Below are 14,011 nucleotides of genomic sequence, written 5' to 3'. Positions count from 1 at the left end.
CTGTCACTAACAATACTTCAAAGAGAGACATCAAATTAGGGAAGGAGGACGATCTCACAGAGATGCCTATTTGTCCCTGTGGAAGGAGGACAAGGGATCTCAGGGGAAGCCAGGATGTGTTAGGGAAATGTATGGACAAAGAGCCCTTCTCCAGGGTATTTCAGTGTGCCTCATGGACCTGTCTGCTGCTGGGCAGGTGACCATCTCCCAAACCCCTGTTTGTACCTGGCCCCCCACGATGGACACTGGTGGTTTTGTCTCCAGTAAATATGTCTATCCCCTTTAAACCCATCTATAATCTTTGGCATCTATAGTTTTATGGTGCAGCAAGTGCCCCTCCTGACACACCCTGTAAAGAGATACTTCCTTGTGGCTTTGCAGCTGCCCAACATCCTCCTGGACGCCTGTTGGGCTGTCCTCCAGGAGGGATGGAGCACAAGCAAGAGCCATGCTCCACACATCTCCATCAACCCCTTTCCCAGGCTTTCACTGTGTGGCAGTTCATAACAGATCTCATACTTCTAATCAGTGAGACTGGATCAAAAAAAACATTCAGAGCCTCTTTGCTTACCCAGCTCCAAACCTAGGGAAGGCTGGCTAAAAAAGAGACACTTTGGGCCAAGGTAGGTTTGTTTGGATGCACACAATGACCAGCAGGATGGGACAGGAAGACATTCAGTCTGCCAGAATTCACAGAGCAGGTTGGAGGTTAATTTTCCAGCTTTTAATTTATCCGTCTCACCCAGGAGTTCACTATTTTCCCTTCTTTAAATAAATATTTTTTTTCCCTTGTGCTTATAATTTTTGTGTTGTAATAAAACAGCTTCAAAGATCAAAAGCTCTTGGGGGGTCTTTTGGCACCTTCAAGGAGTTAAAAAAAAGAGCTGGGTTAAAGGGGCGCAGCCCTCCTTCCAAACAGACTTGCATGCACACATGTTTCCAACCAGCGCTTTCATTTTGAAAGCAAGAAAGGAAACCAACTTGAAAGTCAGTAATTTTCTAATTTTCTTCTACGGGTCAAACCCTAATGAGGAATTTTTGGGAAGGCAAAATCCAGAGCCAAAGTCCAGGTACGATGCTTTCGTCATTTGCATTTGCACCTGCTAGCAATCAAACTGGAATTTGCTGGTATCTAATGCTTCCTGATCCCAGTCAATTTACTGTAAAAGAAATTCCAGATGTAGGCACTAAACTGATTCTTTAACTGTCCCTGTTGGCAGCAAGATTTGGGGACCATTTCTGTTTATTTGCCCATTTCTGGGGCTACTGGTCCTGCAAAGGAAATCAGCAAAAGCCAGCAGAAAACAGTTGTAAGACTGAGCTGTAGAAAAAAATAAAGAAAAATAAAATTCAGGGTCCCTTTGGGAAAAAATGCTGGTGCCATTGAAATCCACATCAAAACTTCCAGTGGGTTTAATAAGGGCATGCTTAGGCTCCATGTCTAGTTCTGCTGGCAAAGAAGAATTATCAGCAAAATGCTAAAAACCCTCAGTGGAGCCTGATTTCAGAAAGAAAATTATATGCAAGACTCTCCTTTCTAGCTCTAATTTGGGGTACATGTGATCCTAATCTAAATTGGGAAAGCAAAATCTAAAAGTACAAAAGCCGTTTCATTCCATTCCAAGAAGCTGGCATGTCTGAAGCAGATCATTCAATTGAGCTGTGCTTACCCAAAGAAGTTATTTTCTTTATTTTATTTTACAATCTCCAGCAGATTTTCTGCTGAGGTGGAATCACTTTCTGCATAATTTTTGGCCAACATGGGAAGCCACATCCCCACCGGTGTTTCTATCACCAACACAGACAAGGTCCAGTTCCAGTTTATCTTTGGCTCCCATGAGATGCATTTTAGTGTGCTTAAACTGGATTTTGTGCCGTCCTATATCATTCTTTTACCTCCTTGTTTATAATTTAGGAATCTGGTCCCCCATCCTCCTGGTTTTCCCCTGCATGCAGGGAAGGGACAGCCAGGCTGTGCACATGTGGCATCACCAATAGCAGCTGAGGGCTGATGCAGGAGGTGCAGCAAGCACTGCAGGATGTTAGGAGGTGGAAGAGGACTACTACTGTGTCTCCAGCCACATTTCCTGGGAAGAGCCATCAAGCTGCTCCAGCAGGTGAGCAGCCCCTGCGTTATCTCTGAGGTGGGCTCTGGCGTCAGGGTAGGGAGAAACAGAGAAAACAAACCACTTGCCCTGTCTCCGAGAAGGGGGATTAAATGTGAAGTTTAGATCAAACAAACCACGTAATGAAATGTCTTACATTCCCATTAATGGAAATCGTAGATGCAATCAGGAAGGATGAATGTACGGGGTCACATTTCCCTCTTTCTTGATAGGACAAGGCACAATGGTGTTAAGCTAAAGGAGCGGAGATTCAGGCTGGACATGAGGAAGAAATTTTTTACACTGAGGTTGGTAAAACTCTGGCCCAGGTTGGCCAGAGAGGTGGTGGATGAACCATCCCTGGACACATCCCAGGCCAGGCTGGACGGGGCTCTGAGCAATCTGAGCTGGTGAAGATGTCCCTGCTCATGGCAGGGGTGGCACTGGATGAGCTCTGAAAGTCCCTTCAAGCCAAACTGTTCTATGATCCTCTGGCCCCATCCCTCTCTCTCACAACTACCCTTGTGCTCCACACATGCTCCACACAGACACAAAACCTCTCTCCTCCTGGCATCATCTCCTCAGCCCCTCTGACAGCTGCCATGGTCAGGAACCACATTGGATAGAGCACTTTTTTTTAGGTTTCAGCCCTTCATTGCTATTCCCATTCACTTTAATGGGCTTTTTTTGCCCAACCCGGAAGAGAAGTTGTGGTATCTGGTCTGCTGTGCACTCACCTCTGCTGATTCTGAATCCAAGCATTTAGCAGGACTATCCTCCAGCTCAACTGAACTTCACCGGTTTCCGTTTTCACCACAAACACAAACACAGCCCAGTGCAAAAACGTTATTCCCTGTGCCTGCCTCTTTGTAGCTGCCAAAGGCAGAGGGGAAGGCAGGATCTGGTGTGGCAACCAGCTCCTTTTCATCATCCGATACTGCATTTCCTAAGGCTTCAGCAGTGCTGTTGCACATCAGTAGCAGATCTGTTCAGCTGGGGTTACAGGACCGTGGTTGTTTTCAGGGTAAAAGGTCCCTTCTGCTTTCCAGCCAAAAGGCTACAACTAACAAAAACATTGCTGGTAAACCATGTGATAGCAACATATTCCTGATATAGTCCAACCAGATTTATTGTTGGCAGTATGAAGATTTCATCAAGGCACAATATGAATTTTTCGAAAGACCACACCTAATTAGCTGCATTTAAAGTAACATTCGTTAGTCCTTTTTCCACAGCAGAAAGTAAACAAACATTGATGCTGAGCAAGCAGAATTAAGAACTTTTTATTGATTTTCTCCTGCATCCCAGAGGCCGAATTTTGCATTTTGTTATGAATGAGCTACGTTTTTTGCAGGCTGTAGCAATCTGTTTTGACTTCACGTCTTCTCCAAAAGCTCTCCACCATTTCCTCAGGGAGCCCTTCCCAATATCAACATGGAGATGCTGAGATCACAAAACCCATATTCAATCCACATACTCCAACAAAGAGAATACAGAAAACATCCCCTGCATCTTATTTCTCGGTGCCTGTCCTGCTATATCAGGGTTAGGCCCTTGTAAGAAAGGACTGTTTTGTTAACTGATTGTAATCTGCACGGGTAATCCTTTTCTTGCTAAGGAGCTGTATCTCACCTGAACACAACCTCTCCCCGGCAAATCCTACGTTGCATCTTGGTAGGAAATGCTACATCTGGGTGCTTTTGTCTCTTCACAAGGAGCATCAGCTTGCAGACATAATTTATTTAGTCCCAGATAGCAGACACCCCACTGCTAACATCTCTAACAACATGTTTGCCCTCCAGTTACTGAGAAAACACTTGTAGATCATCACTTCTGTCTGAATCTGGTCTGGTAGCTACATTTCTCTCTCTTCTAAAAAGCACCCACAGCTCTTTAAAATGCTAATTAATCTGTAACTGGATATTTTTTTTTACATCAAACCAGCATTTATTCTTTCTTCTTATTCTCCTATGAAGAGGAGAAAGCTATGCTCCCAACAAGCAAATGGAACAGACCTACACATGGCACCTGACGGGTCTACATGTCTCCCTCCCATCCCTTCACCAGGATGTATTTTGTACCGAGATGCCGGCACATGACCTGGACACTCAGCTCCTGGGCTGAGCATCCCCATGGCCAGGCAAGCCCTGTTCTTGGCTGAGGGAATAGCAAGAGCCCTCATGGTACCGATCTCGATGGAGATCCCACTGGATGCAAGCACAGCCACGTAATTGCAGTTCCTCAGATGCAATGCAAGTGTCTGTGACCTGTTGGGATGCTGAGTGCTGTGACTCAATGCAAAGTCCACAGCCAACTGATAGCATCATAGCACAACAAGGATAATAATTTCTGATTGCTACAAGGTACTGCAGCAAAAGCCGTCTCAGGGTTCCTGTTCCATTTTGGCTCCATGCAGCATTACTCATCATCTACAGAGACCTCTTAGTCTATTAAGCAAGGAAGTTGAAGCCTCGGTCTTTTCTAATCACTGTATCACCAGTGTGGCTTGAGGAATGAATACTCAGTCCAGCTTCCCTGTCCCCACCCAGCATGTCCTCATGCTGAATTCATTAACTCTGCCAGAAAATATTTGCGTGCATCAAATTCAGTGGGGACTGGAATCCGAGCCCCTAAAAGAGAAAAAGCCAAATATACATTAAACAATAGAGACAATAGAGTGTTCTGCAGCTTGGAGGCATGCAGCATTCCCTCTTTAAAACTCAAAAATCAAATAAATTAATTATATATGGCAACAATGGGAACTAAACCTGGTCTGCATTTTTAAGGCATCGTAATTGAAAACAGACCTGGGTTTGTACTTCCTTTGTGGTCCAGGTGGATGCTCGTTGTCCTGTGAACATAATGAGGGTGCTACAAAGGCTTTTCCCCAGCCCTGCCATCCCTGTTCAAGATCATAGCAGAGTGCTTGGTTTGAGAGCTTTCTTCCTCTTGTTATACAATGCAGGGAGAGGAAGCAGGGGTTGTTATTGCTGCACTGAGCTTGGGCTTTTGATAATATTAAATTGTTTAGGTTGGATGTGAAACCTGACTTTGTCGAGAACCATATGGTGCTTAAATGATGTTGCTGCCTTGCAAGTCTGCAGGGTGGAAAACAGGGCCAGATTCCACAATATCTACCAAAGCTGCGAATTTAATGAAAGAGGAAGAAAGATTAAGGAAGTTGTGTCTTTGGTGGCAAAGATATAACTGAGCACAGGAATATCCAAGGGGGAGAGAAGAGGCTATTGCCATAAATTACAGAACAGGCTTAGGTGTGAATTTAACTATGAGCATTGAGAAAGAAGGATACTTCAAGGAAACAAGAAGGATGCTTCAAGGAACTTGCAGCCCATAAGCCTTAAGCTGAGACACCTCTCATGGTCTGGAGGGAACATCATCACCATAAATCTTCCTTGATAATTATAATGATCATCATAATTTTGAAAATCTTCAATGATAATGATCAATAGTGATCACCTGCAATATTTTAAAGCTTTCCTTTTATTATATCACAGCGCTTGCTGCATCAGGGCTCAGCCCTTATTAGGTGACACTCCATCTGGAGAGCACACCACACTGGAGGGATCTCAGTGGGGATCTGTGGGACCGGCACATAAACAAGATGATCTCTCAAGAACACCTTCTGTCTCTTCAGCAGCACTGCATGTAGTTGGTGAAATGCTCCAGCATCCTTCAGGATAAAAGTGTCATGTAAGTGTAAAATAATCCTGTAATATCTGAGAGGAAAATATGCACTCATAGCCTGGAAGCATTCTCTGCAATGGCAGGAATCATCCATCCAGATTTCCTGAAAGGCAGTGAGAACCACAGCAGTGATTTTCCCTAGTGTGCCCAAGATCATATATTACTTTTCTGCTACATCAAGAACTTCTATTAAAAAAAATATACCTGAAACAACAAATAAAACTCCACAAAAATTATTCTAAATACTGTTTAAAAATTCTTAATTTATTCCAATCATCTCAGGAAAGGAAGAACTACTGGAAGAAACACCTTTGATGTGAAGAAGTCTCTACAACAGAACTGTGGCTGGCAACTGAATTAATTGCCTTCCATTATGGGGAAAGCCCTCAGGGGACTGTTACCAAAGGACAGGAGTGACTTCTTATGGCCCAAGCCTTCTGAGAGGTGGCATGAAAGTCAAGACTATTCAGATAGTCTTAGAATCTACATCCAGCCCTGACAATATGACTGCTGAAGGCAATGGCTCAAGCAAGGTGCACCAGCTCCAGTCAAGACACCACATTCCTTGTCTGTTGCTGTAGCAAGTCACAGGATATAAATCCATTAAAAAGGTCCACTTAAAACCAGCCCAGGTATTCTCTTCCACCAGAAAACAGTTTCAGTTCTCTAAAGGGCAAAACCCCTTAAATACTGGTGGTCTATTTGTGTCTGCCTGTTCCTTATGTCCAACAGTTTTAATATTCACCCTGCTTTGCTGGTGTTCAAGCCTAGACACACTTGTGGAGTGAGTACATGTCTCCCCAAACCCTTTTTGGCAACACCAAACTACTGTAAGGCCTTCTCTGACGTGGTGTAAACAGGTCTCAAGAACCCCAAGTGATGGACATTCCACAGCCTCTCTGCTGTTCTACCACACCATTTCACGATCTTTACATTGAAAGTTGAGACTAACATTTAGTCTAAATCTCCAGCGTTGCAAGTTAGGCCTACTTTGATTAATTCCTTTCTGCAGCAACTTTTGGTACTTGAAGACTATCTGGACACTTCAGTCTTCTCTGGACCACGGGTTCCCCAGCTGGTTTGCTTCACTGAGCAAGGGACAAGTTACTACGGACCAGGTAGACACAATTGTCCTTCATTAACACTGTCATTCCTTTCCTGCCCCTGTTTTTTCTTTCCTATCACACACTCAGTCTGAACTCTTCTCCAAGCCAATCAAACCCAGCTCTTTTCATCATTCTTTGCCCTTATGAATCCTAGAGCTCCAGCCACCTGTTTTTCACACCAGAATTCCTGATATTTCAGGACTGTACTAATCTCTTTTCCCCTTGCCTATCCAAACTAGTGAGCCGGTCCCTTTACAATGGGAAGTCCCGTGACTTTGCACCCACAGGACTCTGTGTCAGGGACATCTCCCCACCTCATGCTGCCCACGGTGTCACAAGCTCACTGGCAACTAATTAGAGCTCATTTCAAGGCCAACTCTTGAGTGACTTCCCCAGCAATTACTTCCCACACTCCAAAATTCTCCTTTTAGCAAAATTCACTATTTCTCTCTTTTAAACATTTTTTTATACCCCTTCACCTCCAACTGTATTATTCTCACCCTGTCAGCTCACCTAGTCTTTTTTCACAAGGCAGTCTATCAATTACTTCACTGAATCCAGCTAGGAAATGACATAGATCTAATCTATGTCTAGAAAAACACATTATTTTATCAAAGATATCAGATTCATACAACACAACCCGCCTTTGCTAGACCTAAGCTGCTTTCTCTCCGATTTCCTATTTATCACCACGCTTTATTTTTCTCCCTGAACATTCATTTATGTCCACATAGTTGGGGTCAGACTGATGGGCTCTCCCTTTCTTATATACAGACCTGTCTTGCCTGTTACCTTCAGCCATCAGCCACTTCCCCAGATTGATACACCCAAGAGCCGCCATTACTACTGGATGTTCAATGTGGCATTTTCTGTGCTCTGATCTGGAATTTTCTACCTTGTTTCTATCCCCTCACCGCCAGCCTGAGTGCACTCAAGTCTGAAATTGGCTCCTCTCATGAATGTGGTAATTTCAGCACCCACAGCCCCATTATCACTCTCCCACCTGGTTTTGCCCTAATGTTCACTTTGCTGCCTTACAACTGGGACAAGTGATTTGATTTGCTTTCAGGCCACATTTAAGGTTATCTTTAATATCAGCCTCAATCTCATTACAAAGGAAACGTTGCTCCCTTCCATATGGCTGTTGAACAGAACTATATTTGTTTAAATTTTCTCAATAAAAGAGTACACTGTGACCTTGCTAGCAATGCCTGCTATTTTTCCAGACCATCAGCACATGTGCCGCTTTGCTGATGAGCCTTACCTCCAGGAAGAGGGCCAGGTAGCCTTTTCCTTGTAGACATCTCCTGCAAAGGGATATCCAGGGAGAATGGTTTTAATTTCCAACTTTTTATCAAGAGCTTGAGTCAAACCACATCCACCCAGCCTTTGGGACACAATTTCTTCCTTGTTATAATCGCAGAACCGCTGATTTCTATTTCCAATTTTTACTTTCAAATCAAATTTATAAAAAGAAAGCCCCAGGGAACCCCAGAGTGAACAGCAGGTAATGAAGAGGAGTGAAAAAAGACAAATAAAAGAGACATGGCTCAAAATGACACTGTAGGGAAAGACTTGGGACATCTCTCAAAGGAGAGGTGAGCAGAGTCCATCTGTCGGCACCCCAGGCACCACCCTCATAAAAGGATGAGCTCCCAAAATATATGAGGTCATTACAACCAGCAGCTAAGCCCTTCTGCTGTGCACGTGAGTGCCGTAAAGGGAAAAAAAGTGTTTCTGCTAGCACTGGAGAGGTTTGCCAAGGAAAGAAACAACTGCTGGCAGCCTCAGCTCCTGAGCATGTGAAAATGAGTGTTCAAATCTTGTCAGAAAGACAAATTAATGTCCAGATGGGCTAAATCTGGTCCATCCACATGAATGGAGCTGTTACTGATTGATACCAGTTAGGAGTATGGCCCACTGCCTAGTACTCAAGAAAGCACGGGCATTTGCCATTTTTAGGAACCAAACACTACAGGATGAATAATCCGGAAAGTCTCCTCCAGCTTCAGAGTTGTTATATTTTTATTTCTAAATGTTTGATGAGGACACAATTTGCACGTTTTCCCCACTTCCATTAGCAACAGATTATGGCATGAAAGAAGTGGGTTTTATCACATGTAGAGCTGACACTTTGCTTTGGCATTTGTAATGCTGGGGAGTATTTATTTCCTCCTGGGCATTTTCATTCTGTCTTCCAGGTCCTTTTAAGTCAGATGGTCAGAACTATGTCTGACAGCATACTGGGAAGGAGCTTCAGATGAAGACAACACTCACTCTCCCACAAAATCATTGGCTTAAGCAAGAAAACAAGCAAGGTTACTCCAAACAAAGCAGCTCCACATGTGCTGTATGGGTCTCTGATTAGCTCAGGGACATCTGTGGTGGCTTTTGTTGTCATTTTGAGACTTCATTACAAAATTATAGTGTAAAGGTAGTTACATGACTTGCACTGCCTGCACCCCACAGTCACCTGATTGTCCCTGCCTGGCTGAAGTCAATGGCAGATAGTCTGGAAGCCGAAGGATCAGAGCCATGCAAAAATTGTGTTGTAGAATCATAGAACAGTTTAGGTTGGAAGGGACCTTCCAAGCTTATCCAGTGCCACCCCTGCCATGAGCAGGGACATCTTCACCAGATCAGGTTGCTCAGAGCCCCATCCAGCCTGGCCTGGGATGTCTCCAGGGATGGGGCATCCACCATGTCTCTGGCCAACCTGGGACAGTCTCTCACCACCCTCAGTGTCAAAAATTTCTTCCTCATGTCTGGCTTGAATGTTCCCTCCTTTAGTCTAAAAGCTTCACCTCTTGTCCTGTCACAAGAGGCCCTGCTAAAAAGTCCATCCCCATCTTTTTTATTGACCCCTTTTAGGCACTGAATGGCAGCAATATGGTCTCCCCAGAGCCTCCTCTTCTCCAATCCCAACTTTCTCAGCCTGTCCTCATAGCAGAGGTGTTCCATCCCTCCGACCATCTTGGTGGCCTCCTCTGGTCCCCCTCCAACAATTTGGATGTTCACAGGAGATAGACCCACTTCAGGAAGCTGGACTTGGGTTCTCAAGTGATTCTGTGCTTAGTCCACCCTTTCCCCTTTATGTGAGCCAGTTCCCTCTGCGTTATGCATCTGAATCCCTTCCTGCACATAGAAAATTATTTCTCTTGCAATAGTCAAAACCAAAGCAGCAGAATTTCTGAAATCATACAGGAAACATTTAACATTGTAATCCTAACTTTAGTCAGCCTTATTGCAAATGACACCGCACAGCACGAAAGGCACTAGATGAAAGGCAAAACTACATCTCTGGCTTCTGAAGTCACCTATGTGCTGTGAAAAAGTGGATTAATTTCACACCAAAACCACAAAAGCCAAACCTCCATGTTTCATGCAGGAAAGAAACTCTCAGCTTCTTCGGACCACCCCGCTTCCCCGCCAGCCAAAACATCCCTGATAATGACAGCCAGAAGAGTTTTTATCAGCCCCTTTCCCTGTCTCCCCATTGTTGCTAAAGACTTGCAAACGCTGCGGAAATTCCCAGCATTTCAATCTGACCACAGACCTTCACTAAAGAGACTGTCTTGCAGTTTATTATGAGTCCATTTTATGAAATTAATGTGATGGTAGTCTACTAATTAATATCTGGCAGGAATTAAATGAGAGAGACTTCTAATGCTGCAGCCTCACTGGCTGGTCAGTTCTTTCAATCCTCTATGCATCCGTCAAATCAGAGTTATAGAAACTGAGGCTAGAATTTGATCAAACGATGCACCAAGCCAAGACCTTGGTTTGGATGGCAGGGGAAAGGCTGCTTCTCCAAGAAGGAGACTTTGGGAGGGTGAATGGGTGACCCTCCAAAAATCTTTACTCAACTGAACATCTGGCAAATGTGGAACTTTTATTAGCTAATTTCACATAATACAGCTTTTAAGCCAGCAGAACAAAAAGTAGATGGGAGTGAGGAGAGTTAAATAGCAGCTATTAAAATAAAAATGATCTTCCCTTTCATACCTCTTTTCCATTTTTTCCTACCTCTTTTTTTTTTCTTTCCCTCATTGTTTTGGCAGGTGAATTTGATGTACTAAATCTATCCCTGGTGGTACTATACTAAACCAGCATTTATATGTCAGGAGAAGAGCAAGTTTCGACAGTAAAGCCCTAGTTACAGGCCACAGTGACATTACATATTTTTCTGTGTTGCTGCAACATATCAGGTGAAGACTTGCTTGGAAAAGTGGATATAATCAGTGAAATGAAAGAACCTAGATGAGTATTTAACCTATGGAAATTAGAATGACTTCATGAAATAACACTTTTTGCTTGCAGTGAAAAAGGATCTTTTGTCTGCATAATACAGCACCATCTAAACAGTATCTTCGGAACCAGTTTTATGCAAGACACTTATTGCAGCTGATTAGATGGGTACACTCTTTTGATTTCACCTCAGCTCAGATTTTACTCTAAGGTCCTGACCTTTTTAATATGTGACAATATTAATGTAAACATAGTTCTGCTTCTAATGGGTACCTGTGAGACTGATTAACCAAAAATAAGAGTGTACATTAGGACTCAACTAAGTTCATTCCACATGGAAATAGCTTGCAAGTGTTAGAAGACCTGGACAGGGAGTATAAACAACAGCATGTGGATGAGGAAGAAGTCAAAACACTAAGAGTAAATTACAAATATGGCACTATCTACACAGTTGTGATGGCTTTTCCACACCTCAGAAGTTGCTTCTCACATAATTTAAAATAACAAATAAATCCATAAAACATCTGATTGAGTTAGAGTTGGTTAGAAGAATACTGTACTTACTGGAAGGTCTAAGGTGAAATCTACACCAGGAGAAAAGTATCGTACTAGAAATCACTGCAAGTTACGTTGAAATATATAATAGCATTTCAGGTACAACCCTTCTAGGCTGAAGCATCACTGGATATGTTTTTGTAGTTCAATGATTATTTCACCAATAGAAGATCTATTTCCAAACCTTATCATGCGCTGAAATTCTTATAGTTTCAACTTATGAGCCCAGAAAAATCCAAATGAAGGGCTGGATCCTGCACAATGCTTTCTTTCCTCCCACTGTGCTGTTGGGTGGATTATTTTCTTTGCGTTCCCTCTCTACTCCCTCTCTTTGGGCCTCCACCACCATCAGGGCAATATCACGTCTCCTGGCTTGTGGGATGCTATTTCTGGAAACACCATCTTGCAGAAAGCCATGGCGTGGAAGTTATGATTCATACATTTCACAGGAGCAGACGTGTTAGTGAATTTGGGCAGGTGGTGGGGTGGCACCATGAGCGCGAGGTGGCATGACAGATGTCAGCAGCCAGGAAAGTGTGTTCCAGAGGTGCAAGACATGAAGAGTTACAAGCCCCCAGGGAGTTCTATCCACTTACGTCAGACCTGGGAAACTGAGCACCATAAGCCTGCCATTTTTGCCTGCCATTTTTGCAGCTTATGTCACAAGAAACCACTGTGTCCACGTCATCTCCTGTGTCTGAAACTTCTCCCTTCTTGGCTTCTGTTTGCCTCTAGTCTCTGCCCTCACCACTTCTCTCACTTCTTCCCACACCATCACTTGTGCAGGACCAAGACATTACACCATTTCTCCTGCAACCTCTCCCCTCTCCAGCCTTGGCCATCCCTCCTGCTGCCCCTCATGCCTGGCGCTTTCTCCTCTCCCTCCTGCCAACACGATCACCTTCTTGAATTCAGCTCATTCCCCTCTCCTATTGCTTTCTCTCCCTCCAGCTCCAGTCATTTTCAACCAATTTAATGTGATGAACCTTGACTAGGCAGTCATAGCACAATAGCAGTAAGAAACACTTTGCAACACTGCACGGTCCAAGGCATTTCAAATCTCAAATATTTTCTTAAGTGATAAACTCTTCAGCAGCCATTGCCCAGCCCCCGTACTGCAAATTGTTGAGGTTAGTAATAAATCACAATTTCCACTAAAGCCAGAGCATGGCCCAGCCTCAGAAAGGTGTTGGACCAACTCCACGGCTGCCTTCCCAAGTATCCATCTTCACCTCGTGCTTTGTGCTGCAAACGGGGTTTTCGAACTGCTTTTTCAAACTGCTCTAAAAAGGCTCTCTATTCTGAGGAACAGTATTAATGGGGAACTTTTCTTATGTGGTGGGAAGAATGGCTGTTTCTCTGTGAGCCAGGGGAGAGAAAATAGCTCCTCTGACACCAACAACGCCCCATCCAAGGCTCATGACTGCATAAGGAGAGAGAGCCTGGAGGAATAGGAAGGGGACCCTGATAGAAATTCAGTGGCACAAAGAGGGTTAATAAACCTACAAGAAAAACATGGCAGCAGCACCAGTCACAAAAATTTGTGAATACCCCCTATTAAAAAGAGGGGCTGACCTTATGGACCATACAGTGGCCCATACAACATGAGGCAGCAGTGAAGGATGCTGAGCACTGCTCTGTCCCTCCCTGCTGTGCCAGCAGCTTCACAGCCTGTCCTGGCCACTGTGCAATCCAGAGCCCAAGGGTTTCCAGGGCCAGGACAGCACAAGCCAGCTGGACCCTGTTTTCTGGTGACAATCCACAAATCTTTCCCCTTCACACGTATAAGCCCATTCATCTCGCTGTTCTTCGCAGAGCTGGCTGTCCCTCGTATAAACACTGCATAGTGTGTGTGGCGCACTGCAATACTTTAAGGACATTGGAATGCACTTTATCAGCACTTTTAAACACTGCAGCTTTATGAGAGGAGTCTGAAAATGTATTTACCATTCCAGACTGTGCACAGATGTGCTTTTAATATAACATCCTGATGTTTTTCTTCTCTTCTCATGACCCCTCGCTGTCCAGGGAAGGGCACTCACCCTTCCTCATGCCAACAGATGTTCTGGGAATTCTCCATGGAGCACCAACCACCAGAGATTTCTCTGACTTGAAGTAGCTCCTTCTAGTCTTCTGCTGATGCTCTTCTATAGTCACTGTGAGGTTTGCTTTATAGGGAACCTCCTTAACCACCTATGCTTGCCACAAAGCTGTTTCCTAACTGGTGTCACCAGTATTTACAACTCCCCAAAGACCTTCCTCCTGTGCACCAACCATGTGTGCAGGGCTGTT

The 14,011-nt window shown here is 44.1% G+C and overlaps 1 long non-coding RNA gene across 1 annotated transcript in view; it reads right to left on the bottom strand.

Moving 5' to 3' along the window:
• Positions 1-5,508, bottom strand: part of LOC110361583 (uncharacterized) — a 34,602-nt gene extending 29,094 nt beyond the window's left edge. Inside the window, exons 1-2 of the long non-coding RNA XR_010472708.1 lie at positions 4,913-5,508; positions 2,843-4,735 (exon numbers count right to left, since the gene is read on the bottom strand). This is a non-coding gene — a long non-coding RNA (uncharacterized LOC110361583). The remainder of the gene's footprint in view (positions 1-2,842; positions 4,736-4,912) is intronic.
• Positions 5,509-14,011: the final 8,503 nt, after the last annotated feature.

This window comes from Columba livia, chromosome 5 (genome assembly GCF_036013475.1).
Source record: "Columba livia isolate bColLiv1 breed racing homer chromosome 5, bColLiv1.pat.W.v2, whole genome shotgun sequence".
NCBI lineage: Eukaryota > Metazoa > Chordata > Aves > Columbiformes > Columbidae > Columba > Columba livia.
Note: the sequence above shows the minus strand (reverse complement) of the source record. Positions and strands in the feature narration are given on the sequence as shown.